Raw genomic sequence first — 12,676 nt, forward strand, 5'->3', positions numbered from 1 at the left:
AAAAGAACAGCTATTTTATGACAATTAATTATCTTGTCAGGCTGTACAGTGCAATATTATGTTCAATGCACACAATATGCTGACTAACAGTGATTTCAAACAGTCAAAGTCCTGTAATAAGAGCTAAGACGTAATATTTGATTTGTTTAAACTGCACATAGTTCTGTTCTGTGGCTGTCACTGAGTAGGCTGATACTCCATTTCATGTGTGCAAATCCATAGGTCAGACTGTAGAGTGCAATATTGTTAGGGTTGCGAAAGTTCAACTGAGATAGGAACACCTGAACTTGGTTAAAATAATTGTTTAATTCAAAAGTTAATAAATGGCAAATACAATTTCCGTATATACGGGTTCAATGTTTCATCACGCAGGATAAGACAGAGAACTGATTTGTTTCTGACAAAGATAATATTTTATACTCGTAACAGAGATTGTTCCCGCTTCCGAGCCGGCCTGTCAGAATAGAGACTGGGCGTGTTTTAGACTCACCCAGCCTATCGTTGATGTTGGCACCTTAAGCCAGTCCTGGCCCCTTAGCGCATATGATGTCCCGATACTGTTGCTGTGTAGATTACGCTCCTTCACCCCAAAGACTGAGGTCAGACAGTTTTATAACATTGTCTGAGATATCTGCACCTGTATGCATTGTCCTCTGTTCTCGCTCAAGGCTAACTACAGCTTCCCAGCTTCTTATCTGAGCTAACTGTTACTTCCAGCACACACACACAGACATCCAGGCGCTCAAACAGTTTGTCAATATCAAATCACATTTGTTATAGTATTCAATCACATACAATATTCAATCACATATGATATAGTTGCTAATCACGTTTGTTATAGTATTCAATCACATACAATACAGTTGCTAATCACGTTTGTTATAGTATTGGGTTATAGTGCATAACTCAGAAATTCACATATGTTTTTCGTGTGTATAGTTTATCTGTTATTGTCTGGTCAGCAGTCTCCTGATTCACCCCCCTCCTGTGTCTCTCTCAGATTGGCACAGTCCCGGTCACATAGTACAGCGCCCACACTACTGATACATTTGTTGCATACACACACATATTTCATACAGTACAGCGCTCTCTTTAACACACACACATTTCAGGCTGATATTCATGGCTAGACAGAGCACTGGTAAGAGTAGAGACAAATGGAAAATGCAGGTTCACAAGAGTCAGCAATTCAAACTTTAATGCATAAGAATAGTTAGTTAAGCATGTCAAAAACCTTATAAAAACCCCACAATCCCCCGTTTGACACCTATAGGTGTCAACATAAACAATTTTTGATTAACATAGACATTTTTATTACTTAAACATTTTTGATTGACATTTTTATTTTTGATTCCCCCGTTTGACACCTGTAAGGTGTCACAACCAATAAAAATTCCATCCCTTTTCCATATACCAGGTGGGCTCGTTACCACCCAGGAACTTATAACCTTCTTAGGGAGAACAGTGTTATTCATAAACCTCTTTTACAGCAAACCATGGGTCACCCTCAGTCAACCCCTCTGTTCATTGGTCTCTGCATCCTCCCCACTAGCTGCAAGCAGGGGCATCATGCCAGAGGCCTTAGCAGCATCTGCAATAGATTTCTTGGCACAAGGTAAAATGCAAGCAGCACAACAGAAAACATAGCAAAATACAATTAGGGTCAGAAATCCAGTAACCATCGATACAGTGCACTCACCAAACCAACCACCCAGCCAGGAGAACAGTCCACTCTCCTCCACACCTGCAAGACCCTTCATCTCCACAGATAACTTTTCCAACCCACTCAGAGCTTTTTAAATGCTCCCATCCAGACTGGTATTGTTAGGGACAAACGTGCAACATTGCTCTCCAAACATTTTACAAACACCCCCCTGGTTGGCCAGAATCATGTCTAGTGCTAGTCTATTTTGTCTACGAGGTTCGATAGGTGGCATCCAATTGTTCAACAAATCATTGTTGATTATACTAGATATAATTGATCCAGGCATTCTGTTTAGCATCAACAATAGCTGGGCCAATAATGGGCAATAAATGCCACAGGCCATCATTCCTGTTTAATGTGTGGAATTTGTGGGGGACCCCTATTGGGACCCCAACAGGTTGATGTGGATGTTATCTGTACCCTCGGACCAAGGAGCGTCACGTTTCTGCCGTCTCCTGGGTTGGTCCCAAGCCTCTGTCATGTGCAGCTCCCAAAAGTTGGTCAGCTGTAACCTCAATAATAGGCAATGGTGTTTATCAGACTGGCCAAAACACATGTTCCCTGACAATCTCCTTTCAAAATTGGGGTCAACCGCCTGGCAGGTCCTCACATCCACCATACATCAGCAACACCTCTAGTTAATAGTGACATTAGTGATGCAGGCAGCAGCAGGGAACCTCCCATAGTCCATACCTCTACCTGTACCAGTGTTACAGCTGTAATATCCCCCATATGCCTTAACCCCCATGGTGTCTTCTGGGGACGGACTTCTGGGAACACAAGACTCAGAGTTTTACACAGGGTTGAATTTGGCTTAAACTTTCCAATATGCACATCCAACCTTCCCCATTACTTAGGGCAAATGGGTGAGCAGCCAGAATAGGTCTGGCATGTCCACATACGACACAGTCCTTTCTATTAAGTGTTTTGGCAGTGTATCTCATATAGGCCAACCACATGTTCTCCCCACCCTCATAACCAGTTTCAGATTGGTCACTATCTGAGATGTCTTTCACATTTATTACCTGTACCAGATTGGAGAGCTTAGGTGGTGGTGTGGGACTTGGTCTTGAAGTGGTGGAGGAGGCCGGCTGAACCTGGTCTGTTGGAACTGGTGGTGGTTCTGGCAGTACTGTGATGGTAACATCCCCATCGTATCCTAATCAGACAGCTCAGGACCACAAGCAAACCTGTAAAGCCCCACCCTCTCCCAGAGAAAACATCATCAGCAAGAAGCCAGACACACCTTCACTTCTATGAACAAACACAGGGATGGAATGACGGGGGAAAAGGACATTTTCATCCGAGAGATGGCCCCCAGAATTCTGTTAATTCCAGTTCTCCTCTCGGACACTGTGCTTGTTCGACAGTGTCAATGTGTCTTACCCTCCCGCAGTGTGATATGAATCCGGGTAGCTACTTCAGCTAGCTGTTACCAGGAGTCCTTGGTATGGTCCCCCCAACAGGCCTCAGGGACTGGATTGAGTGAGTTCACCTGTAATTCACCTGTAGTGCATAAAATCTTGGACATACAGGTTTGGTTAACAAACAGTTTGTCATTTGTTCTATCTGATTATATATTTAACTTCTATGCCTATTTATTAGCTAGATTTTTTTTTAATTTTTTATATATATTTTTTTTTTATTAGTTTATTATCCAATAGGCCCCATCCTATCCTAGTCCACAATGTACCCCTCCCCCGTTTGATACCTGGCTCTGGCCAGGTAACAACCTTACCTACTCTAAATAAGGACTTAATTATGAGTAGTAAAATATTCTTATGTTCTACATTATACAATAGGAACGCCCCTTTCATTTTCCACATGTCCAATTGTACCTTGGGCGTCCATTCATATCTATACTTTTCCAATTCTCTGTCAAGTGACTTATCTACTTTAAAATGTATCTGTGCTGCTTATATATGTTAAACCCCTTCTCTCCTATCTTATTTCACAGCCTACCTTGCTCATTTCATGGTACCCCCCTCCCCACTCTGCTCTCAAACCTTCAAGGTCTCAACAGTGCGGGGTAGACCCATCTGTCTGCCTTTTTCTAATAAATATTAACTAAGTGTCTCACTTTTGACTTTATCATGGATTTAAAAATAACAACAACATGTCTTATAGTGTCAATCTCTAAAGTCCTTACTATTTAAATAAGCTCTCTCCCCCCAGGATCACTCCTCTAAGAACTGAAACCTATTACTTTCCTGCCCTATTGGCTTAAAATATCTCCTGTTCAAACCTCAATGTATCATATCATCCCATATTTATTATCGATGACAAATGGGATTTTTTCTGTTGTAATACCAAAACAATAATAGCCAATTCAAAACCTTCATAACCAATGTTTAAAAACAGAATCCTGACTCCTCAGTGGTTCAAACTACAATTATGTTCAAGAGTTATAAACTCTATTATAATCAATTTACCTCAGAACTAGTATTCCCAAATGACCACAATTGCATTACTCTCACTACATTTCCCTGTGAGTGATCAAATCACAGGAAAATGCAACGAAAATAGGTCAAAAAGGTTACACCTACATTCGTGTTCCATCCCATGTCTAGACATATCAAAAGAACCCTTTATCTTAAAAAATCGCTTGTCTAAATAAAACTCAGAAAGTAAAACTCCTAATATTATCTTGTCTCTCGGGAACATGGAAAACCCCTTAACCCAAACGTTTACCACAAAAACAAAAACTAATAATTATGATAATACCCTCAAATCATTCGTTTTAAATTTCCCCGATGTTTCATGTAACTCATTCACACAACTGTGATAAACGTGTACTGTCCCTTTAAAAATTCCCAGCCAGCCATACCAGTTTGCGGGCCGGTCATTGTTCACCATAATGAAAACAGATCACGTTTAGACTACGTTTACTTTTTGTTCGAAATCCCTGGTGTTACCTAAACAAAAACCAATAACTTTTAGCCACTTTTGAAAAGTGAACGCAAACACACATTTTCTCTCACTGTTAACTAACTGCAACAGGCAATAGTACGGATTCGATAAACCAAACCCAATTTATCACAAAGGTTGGATCTTGAATAGAATATACAACGTCAATCAACATCTCTTAATCAAAACTATACTGCATGAAGTAAAGGAAATAGTGTACCTGAACAATGACCAAATCCATTCGAGTAACGTAATCGTGTATCCCCCCTAGTGACGTTATTTTACGTCGTTACAAAACAAATCATCCTGTCTCCAGCAACATACACTGATTAGTAGCCAATACCAAAACTAACTGTCTTATTCATGCCTCTAGGCAAAACATCTACTTACTCCAACTGAGTTTTGCATCAAAACTATCGTATAAGTAAAATCAACTTCTCAACTTTCTCTACTCCAAAGTGTAAACGTACCAAAATTTAACCTAAATAAGTCATTAACTGTATTCTCTCTACTCCGAATTGGTTTTAAGTTTTCTGTTATGTGACCAGCACTCAAACAGGCTCCCCTTCGACTGGGAGACCGTTGAGTGCTGCAATACTGCCATCTTCTGTCCATTCTCTGCATAGCTCTCCACCCCCAACTATTTGACACATACCTGTTTCTTATTATATCTTTTGTTTAATAATTTTTGTTTTTATCTGTTATTACGTAGTTAGACAAGAGTGTCCGTGACAAATAATGTGAGATTATAGTATGTGGTTAATGTACAACTTAAGTATATATGGTTACGTTATGTATATATGTCCTTACTCCCCTTCACATAAAAGCCTGATACAGTACATACAGAGGGATACAATCATAAAGCAACAGACATACAGTGTGACTTGTCTTATATCCAACACGTCTTTTTCAATCAGTAAACTTGTCTTATCTCCAAAACATTGCCGTTAGATCATTTGCACATATAACCTAACCTCTCTTCACCAACGCTTTGCCGTTTACTTGTAACAGGGGACTTGTCTTATACAGTGTATTGCCGTCGAGGGTCCACCTAGACTTGTCTTATATCCAATACTTCTGCCTTCCCCTGGACTATGTTGCCGTCCACTTTTAGTCGAGGGTCCACCTAGACTTATTAATCGACAATTTGTCTTATATCCCACATACCATGTAAATACATAAAAATCCGTGAACCCGGTATATTGCCGTTCAATTATTAGAACTTGTCTTATTTCCAATATTCCGCCATTCACGGTGGTTATGTGGCCATTGTCCTCAATCACTTCCCTAAAGTCTTATATATAAGACTTTTAATAAAACAACCCTAGCTTAGATACATACACACACACAAACAGGCTTTTAATATCACGTCATACACCTACAAGCATTCCATTGTTATTCTGTTGGCCAAATGAAAATGCATTCGCCATCAAGTAGTACGTAATTAAATAATACGTAGTTAGTTTTATCCTTACTTTGTTGTGGTGAACATATGGTTCAAAATTTAGCAACTTACACCAGTTAGGTTTTCTCACAAAATAAATTTGGTTAAGTCCAATATGCAGAATTTCAGTTTTGAAACAATAGGCTCTGCTTACCTGTTTTTTAGTAGACCCGGGCTTTTTGTGAGAGGACCCCATCTGGCGACAGTCTAGGCCAAAGGCTGGATGCCTCAATGTCCAGCGTAGTTCCCTCAGTTCACGGTCGGGGTCACCATTTGTTAGGGTTGCGAAAGTTCAACTGAGATAGGAACACCTGAACTTGGTTAAAATAATTGTTTAATTCAAAAGTTAATAAATGGCAAATACAATTTCCGTATATACGGGTTCAATGTTTCATCACGCAGGATAAGACAGAGAACTGATTTGTTTCTGACAAAGATAATATTTTATACTCGTAACAGAGATTGTTCCCGCTTCCGAGCCGGCCTGTCAGAATAGAGACTGGGCGTGTTTTAGACTCACCCAGCCTATCGTTGATGTTGGCACCTTAAGCCAGTCCTGGCCCCTTAGCGCATATGATGTCCCGATACTGTTGCTGTGTAGATTACGCTCCTTCACCCCAAAGACTGAGGTCAGACAGTTTTATAACATTGTCTGAGATATCTGCACCTGTATGCATTGTCCTCTGTTCTCGCTCAAGGCTAACTACAGCTTCCCAGCTTCTTATCTGAGCTAACTGTTACTTCCAGCACACACACACAGACATCCAGGCGCTCAAACAGTTTGTCAATATCAAATCACATTTGTTATAGTATTCAATCACATACAATATTCAATCACATATGATATAGTTGCTAATCACGTTTGTTATAGTATTCAATCACATACAATACAGTTGCTAATCACGTTTGTTATAGTATTGGGTTATAGTGCATAACTCAGAAATTCACATATGTTTTTCGTGTGTATAGTTTATCTGTTATTGTCTGGTCAGCAGTCTCCTGATTCACCCCCCTCCTGTGTCTCTCTCAGATTGGCACAGTCCCGGTCACATAGTACAGCGCCCACACTACTGATACATTTGTTGCATACACACACATATTTCATACAGTACAGCGCTCTCTTTAACACACACACATTTCAGGCTGATATTCATGGCTAGACAGAGCACTGGTAAGAGTAGAGACAAATGGAAAATGCAGGTTCACAAGAGTCAGCAATTCAAACTTTAATGCATAAGAATAGTTAGTTAAGCATGTCAAAAACCTTATAAAAACCCCACAATCCCCCGTTTGACACCTATAGGTGTCAACATAAACAATTTTTGATTAACATAGACATTTTTATTACTTAAACATTTTTGATTGACATTTTTATTTTTGATTCCCCCGTTTGACACCTGTAAGGTGTCACAACCAATAAAAATTCCATCCCTTTTCCATATACCAGGTGGGCTCGTTACCACCCAGGAACTTATAACCTTCTTAGGGAGAACAGTGTTATTCATAAACCTCTTTTACAGCAAACCATGGGTCACCCTCAGTCAACCCCTCTGTTCATTGGTCTCTGCATCCTCCCCACTAGCTGCAAGCAGGGGCATCATGCCAGAGGCCTTAGCAGCATCTGCAATAGATTTCTTGGCACAAGGTAAAATGCAAGCAGCACAACAGAAAACATAGCAAAATACAATTAGGGTCAGAAATCCAGTAACCATCGATACAGTGCACTCACCAAACCAACCACCCAGCCAGGAGAACAGTCCACTCTCCTCCACACCTGCAAGACCCTTCATCTCCACAGATAACTTTTCCAACCCACTCAGAGCTTTTTAAATGCTCCCATCCAGACTGGTATTGTTAGGGACAAACGTGCAACATTGCTCTCCAAACATTTTACAAACACCCCCCTGGTTGGCCAGAATCATGTCTAGTGCTAGTCTATTTTGTCTACGAGGTTCGATAGGTGGCATCCAATTGTTCAACAAATCATTGTTGATTATACTAGATATAATTGATCCAGGCATTCTGTTTAGCATCAACAATAGCTGGGCCAATAATGGGCAATAAATGCCACAGGCCATCATTCCTGTTTAATGTGTGGAATTTGTGGGGGACCCCTATTGGGACCCCAACAGGTTGATGTGGATGTTATCTGTACCCTCGGACCAAGGAGCGTCACGTTTCTGCCGTCTCCTGGGTTGGTCCCAAGCCTCTGTCATGTGCAGCTCCCAAAAGTTGGTCAGCTGTAACCTCAATAATAGGCAATGGTGTTTATCAGACTGGCCAAAACACATGTTCCCTGACAATCTCCTTTCAAAATTGGGGTCAACCGCCTGGCAGGTCCTCACATCCACCATACATCAGCAACACCTCTAGTTAATAGTGACATTAGTGATGCAGGCAGCAGCAGGGAACCTCCCATAGTCCATACCTCTACCTGTACCAGTGTTACAGCTGTAATATCCCCCATATGCCTTAACCCCCATGGTGTCTTCTGGGGACGGACTTCTGGGAACACAAGACTCAGAGTTTTACACAGGGTTGAATTTGGCTTAAACTTTCCAATATGCACATCCAACCTTCCCCATTACTTAGGGCAAATGGGTGAGCAGCCAGAATAGGTCTGGCATGTCCACATACGACACAGTCCTTTCTATTAAGTGTTTTGGCAGTGTATCTCATATAGGCCAACCACATGTTCTCCCCACCCTCATAACCAGTTTCAGATTGGTCACTATCTGAGATGTCTTTCACATTTATTACCTGTACCAGATTGGAGAGCTTAGGTGGTGGTGTGGGACTTGGTCTTGAAGTGGTGGAGGAGGCCGGCTGAACCTGGTCTGTTGGAACTGGTGGTGGTTCTGGCAGTACTGTGATGGTAACATCCCCATCGTATCCTAATCAGACAGCTCAGGACCACAAGCAAACCTGTAAAGCCCCACCCTCTCCCAGAGAAAACATCATCAGCAAGAAGCCAGACACACCTTCACTTCTATGAACAAACACAGGGATGGAATGACGGGGGAAAAGGACATTTTCATCCGAGAGATGGCCCCCAGAATTCTGTTAATTCCAGTTCTCCTCTCGGACACTGTGCTTGTTCGACAGTGTCAATGTGTCTTACCCTCCCGCAGTGTGATATGAATCCGGGTAGCTACTTCAGCTAGCTGTTACCAGGAGTCCTTGGTATGGTCCCCCCAACAGGCCTCAGGGACTGGATTGAGTGAGTTCACCTGTAATTCACCTGTAGTGCATAAAATCTTGGACATACAGGTTTGGTTAACAAACAGTTTGTCATTTGTTCTATCTGATTATATATTTAACTTCTATGCCTATTTATTAGCTAGATTTTTTTTAAATTTTTTATATATATATTTTTTTTATTAGTTTATTATCCAATAGGCCCCATCCTATCCTAGTCCACAATGTACCCCTCCCCCGTTTGATACCTGGCTCTGGCCAGGTAACAACCTTACCTACTCTAAATAAGGACTTAATTATGAGTAGTAAAATATTCTTATGTTCTACATTATACAATAGGAACGCCCCTTTCATTTTCCACATGTCCAATTGTACCTTGGGCGTCCATTCATATCTATACTTTTCCAATTCTCTGTCAAGTGACTTATCTACTTTAAAATGTATCTGTGCTGCTTATATATGTTAAACCCCTTCTCTCCTATCTTATTTCACAGCCTACCTTGCTCATTTCATGGTACCCCCCTCCCCACTCTGCTCTCAAACCTTCAAGGTCTCAACAGTGCGGGGTAGACCCATCTGTCTGCCTTTTTCTAATAAATATTAACTAAGTGTCTCACTTTTGACTTTATCATGGATTTAAAAATAACAACAACATGTCTTATAGTGTCAATCTCTAAAGTCCTTACTATTTAAATAAGCTCTCTCCCCCCAGGATCACTCCTCTAAGAACTGAAACCTATTACTTTCCTGCCCTATTGGCTTAAAATATCTCCTGTTCAAACCTCAATGTATCATATCATCCCATATTTATTATCGATGACAAATGGGATTTTTTCTGTTGTAATACCAAAACAATAATAGCCAATTCAAAACCTTCATAACCAATGTTTAAAAACAGAATCCTGACTCCTCAGTGGTTCAAACTACAATTATGTTCAAGAGTTATAAACTCTATTATAATCAATTTACCTCAGAACTAGTATTCCCAAATGACCACAATTGCATTACTCTCACTACATTTCCCTGTGAGTGATCAAATCACAGGAAAATGCAACGAAAATAGGTCAAAAAGGTTACACCTACATTCGTGTTCCATCCCATGTCTAGACATATCAAAAGAACCCTTTATCTTAAAAAATCGCTTGTCTAAATAAAACTCAGAAAGTAAAACTCCTAATATTATCTTGTCTCTCGGGAACATGGAAAACCCCTTAACCCAAACGTTTACCACAAAAACAAAAACTAATAATTATGATAATACCCTCAAATCATTCGTTTTAAATTTCCCCGATGTTTCATGTAACTCATTCACACAACTGTGATAAACGTGTACTGTCCCTTTAAAAATTCCCAGCCAGCCATACCAGTTTGCGGGCCGGTCATTGTTCACCATAATGAAAACAGATCACGTTTAGACTACGTTTACTTTTTGTTCGAAATCCCTGGTGTTACCTAAACAAAAACCAATAACTTTTAGCCACTTTTGAAAAGTGAACGCAAACACACATTTTCTCTCACTGTTAACTAACTGCAACAGGCAATAGTACGGATTCGATAAACCAAACCCAATTTATCACAAAGGTTGGATCTTGAATAGAATATACAACGTCAATCAACATCTCTTAATCAAAACTATACTGCATGAAGTAAAGGAAATAGTGTACCTGAACAATGACCAAATCCATTCGAGTAACGTAATCGTGTATCCCCCCTAGTGACGTTATTTTACGTCGTTACAAAACAAATCATCCTGTCTCCAGCAACATACACTGATTAGTAGCCAATACCAAAACTAACTGTCTTATTCATGCCTCTAGGCAAAACATCTACTTACTCCAACTGAGTTTTGCATCAAAACTATCGTATAAGTAAAATCAACTTCTCAACTTTCTCTACTCCAAAGTGTAAACGTACCAAAATTTAACCTAAATAAGTCATTAACTGTATTCTCTCTACTCCGAATTGGTTTTAAGTTTTCTGTTATGTGACCAGCACTCAAACAGGCTCCCCTTCGACTGGGAGACCGTTGAGTGCTGCAATACTGCCATCTTCTGTCCATTCTCTGCATAGCTCTCCACCCCCAACTATTTGACACATACCTGTTTCTTATTATATCTTTTGTTTAATAATTTTTGTTTTTATCTGTTATTACGTAGTTAGACAAGAGTGTACGTGACAAATAATGTGAGATTATAGTATGTGGTTAATGTACAACTTAAGTATATATGGTTACGTTATGTATATATGTCCTTACTCCCCTTCACATAAAAGCCTGATACAGTACATACAGAGGGATACAATCATAAAGCAACAGACATACAGTGTGACTTGTCTTATATCCAACACGTCTTTTTCAATCAGTAAACTTGTCTTATCTCCAAAACATTGCCGTTAGATCATTTGCACATATAACCTAACCTCTCTTCACCAACGCTTTGCCGTTTACTTGTAACAGGGGACTTGTCTTATACAGTGTATTGCCGTCGAGGGTCCACCTAGACTTGTCTTATATCCAATACTTCTGCCTTCCCCTGGACTATGTTGCCGTCCACTTTTAGTCGAGGGTCCACCTAGACTTATTAATCGACAATTTGTCTTATATCCCACATACCATGTAAATACATAAAAATCCGTGAACCCGGTATATTGCCGTTCAATTATTAGAACTTGTCTTATTTCCAATATTCCGCCATTCACGGTGGTTATGTGGCCATTGTCCTCAATCACTTCCCTAAAGTCTTATATATAAGACTTTTAATAAAACAACCCTAGCTTAGATACATACACACACACAAACAGGCTTTTAATATCACGTCATACACCTACAAGCATTCCATTGTTATTCTGTTGGCCAAATGAAAATGCATTCGCCATCAAGTAGTACGTAATTAAATAATACGTAGTTAGTTTTATCCTTACTTTGTTGTGGTGAACATATGGTTCAAAATTTAGCAACTTACACCAGTTAGGTTTTCTCACAAAATAAATTTGGTTAAGTCCAATATGCAGAATTTCAGTTTTGAAACAATAGGCTCTGCTTACCTGTTTTTTAGTAGACCCGGGCTTTTTGTGAGAGGACCCCATCTGGCGACAGTCTAGGCCAAAGGCTGGATGCCTCAATGTCCAGCGTAGTTCCCTCAGTTCACGGTCGGGGTCACCATTTGTTAGGGTTGCGAAAGTTCAACTGAGATAGGAACACCTGAACTTGGTTAAAATAATTGTTTAATTCAAAAGTTAATAAATGGCAAATACAATTTCCGTATATACGGGTTCAATGTTTCATCACGCAGGATAAGACAGAGAACTGATTTGTTTCTGACAAAGATAATATTTTATACTCGTAACAGAGATTGTTCCCGCTTCCGAGCCGGCCTGTCAGAATAGAGACTGGGCGTGTTTTAGACTCACCCAGCCTATCGTTG

This window comes from Salvelinus fontinalis, chromosome 5 (assembly GCF_029448725.1).
Source record: "Salvelinus fontinalis isolate EN_2023a chromosome 5, ASM2944872v1, whole genome shotgun sequence".
Lineage (NCBI taxonomy): Eukaryota > Metazoa > Chordata > Actinopteri > Salmoniformes > Salmonidae > Salvelinus > Salvelinus fontinalis.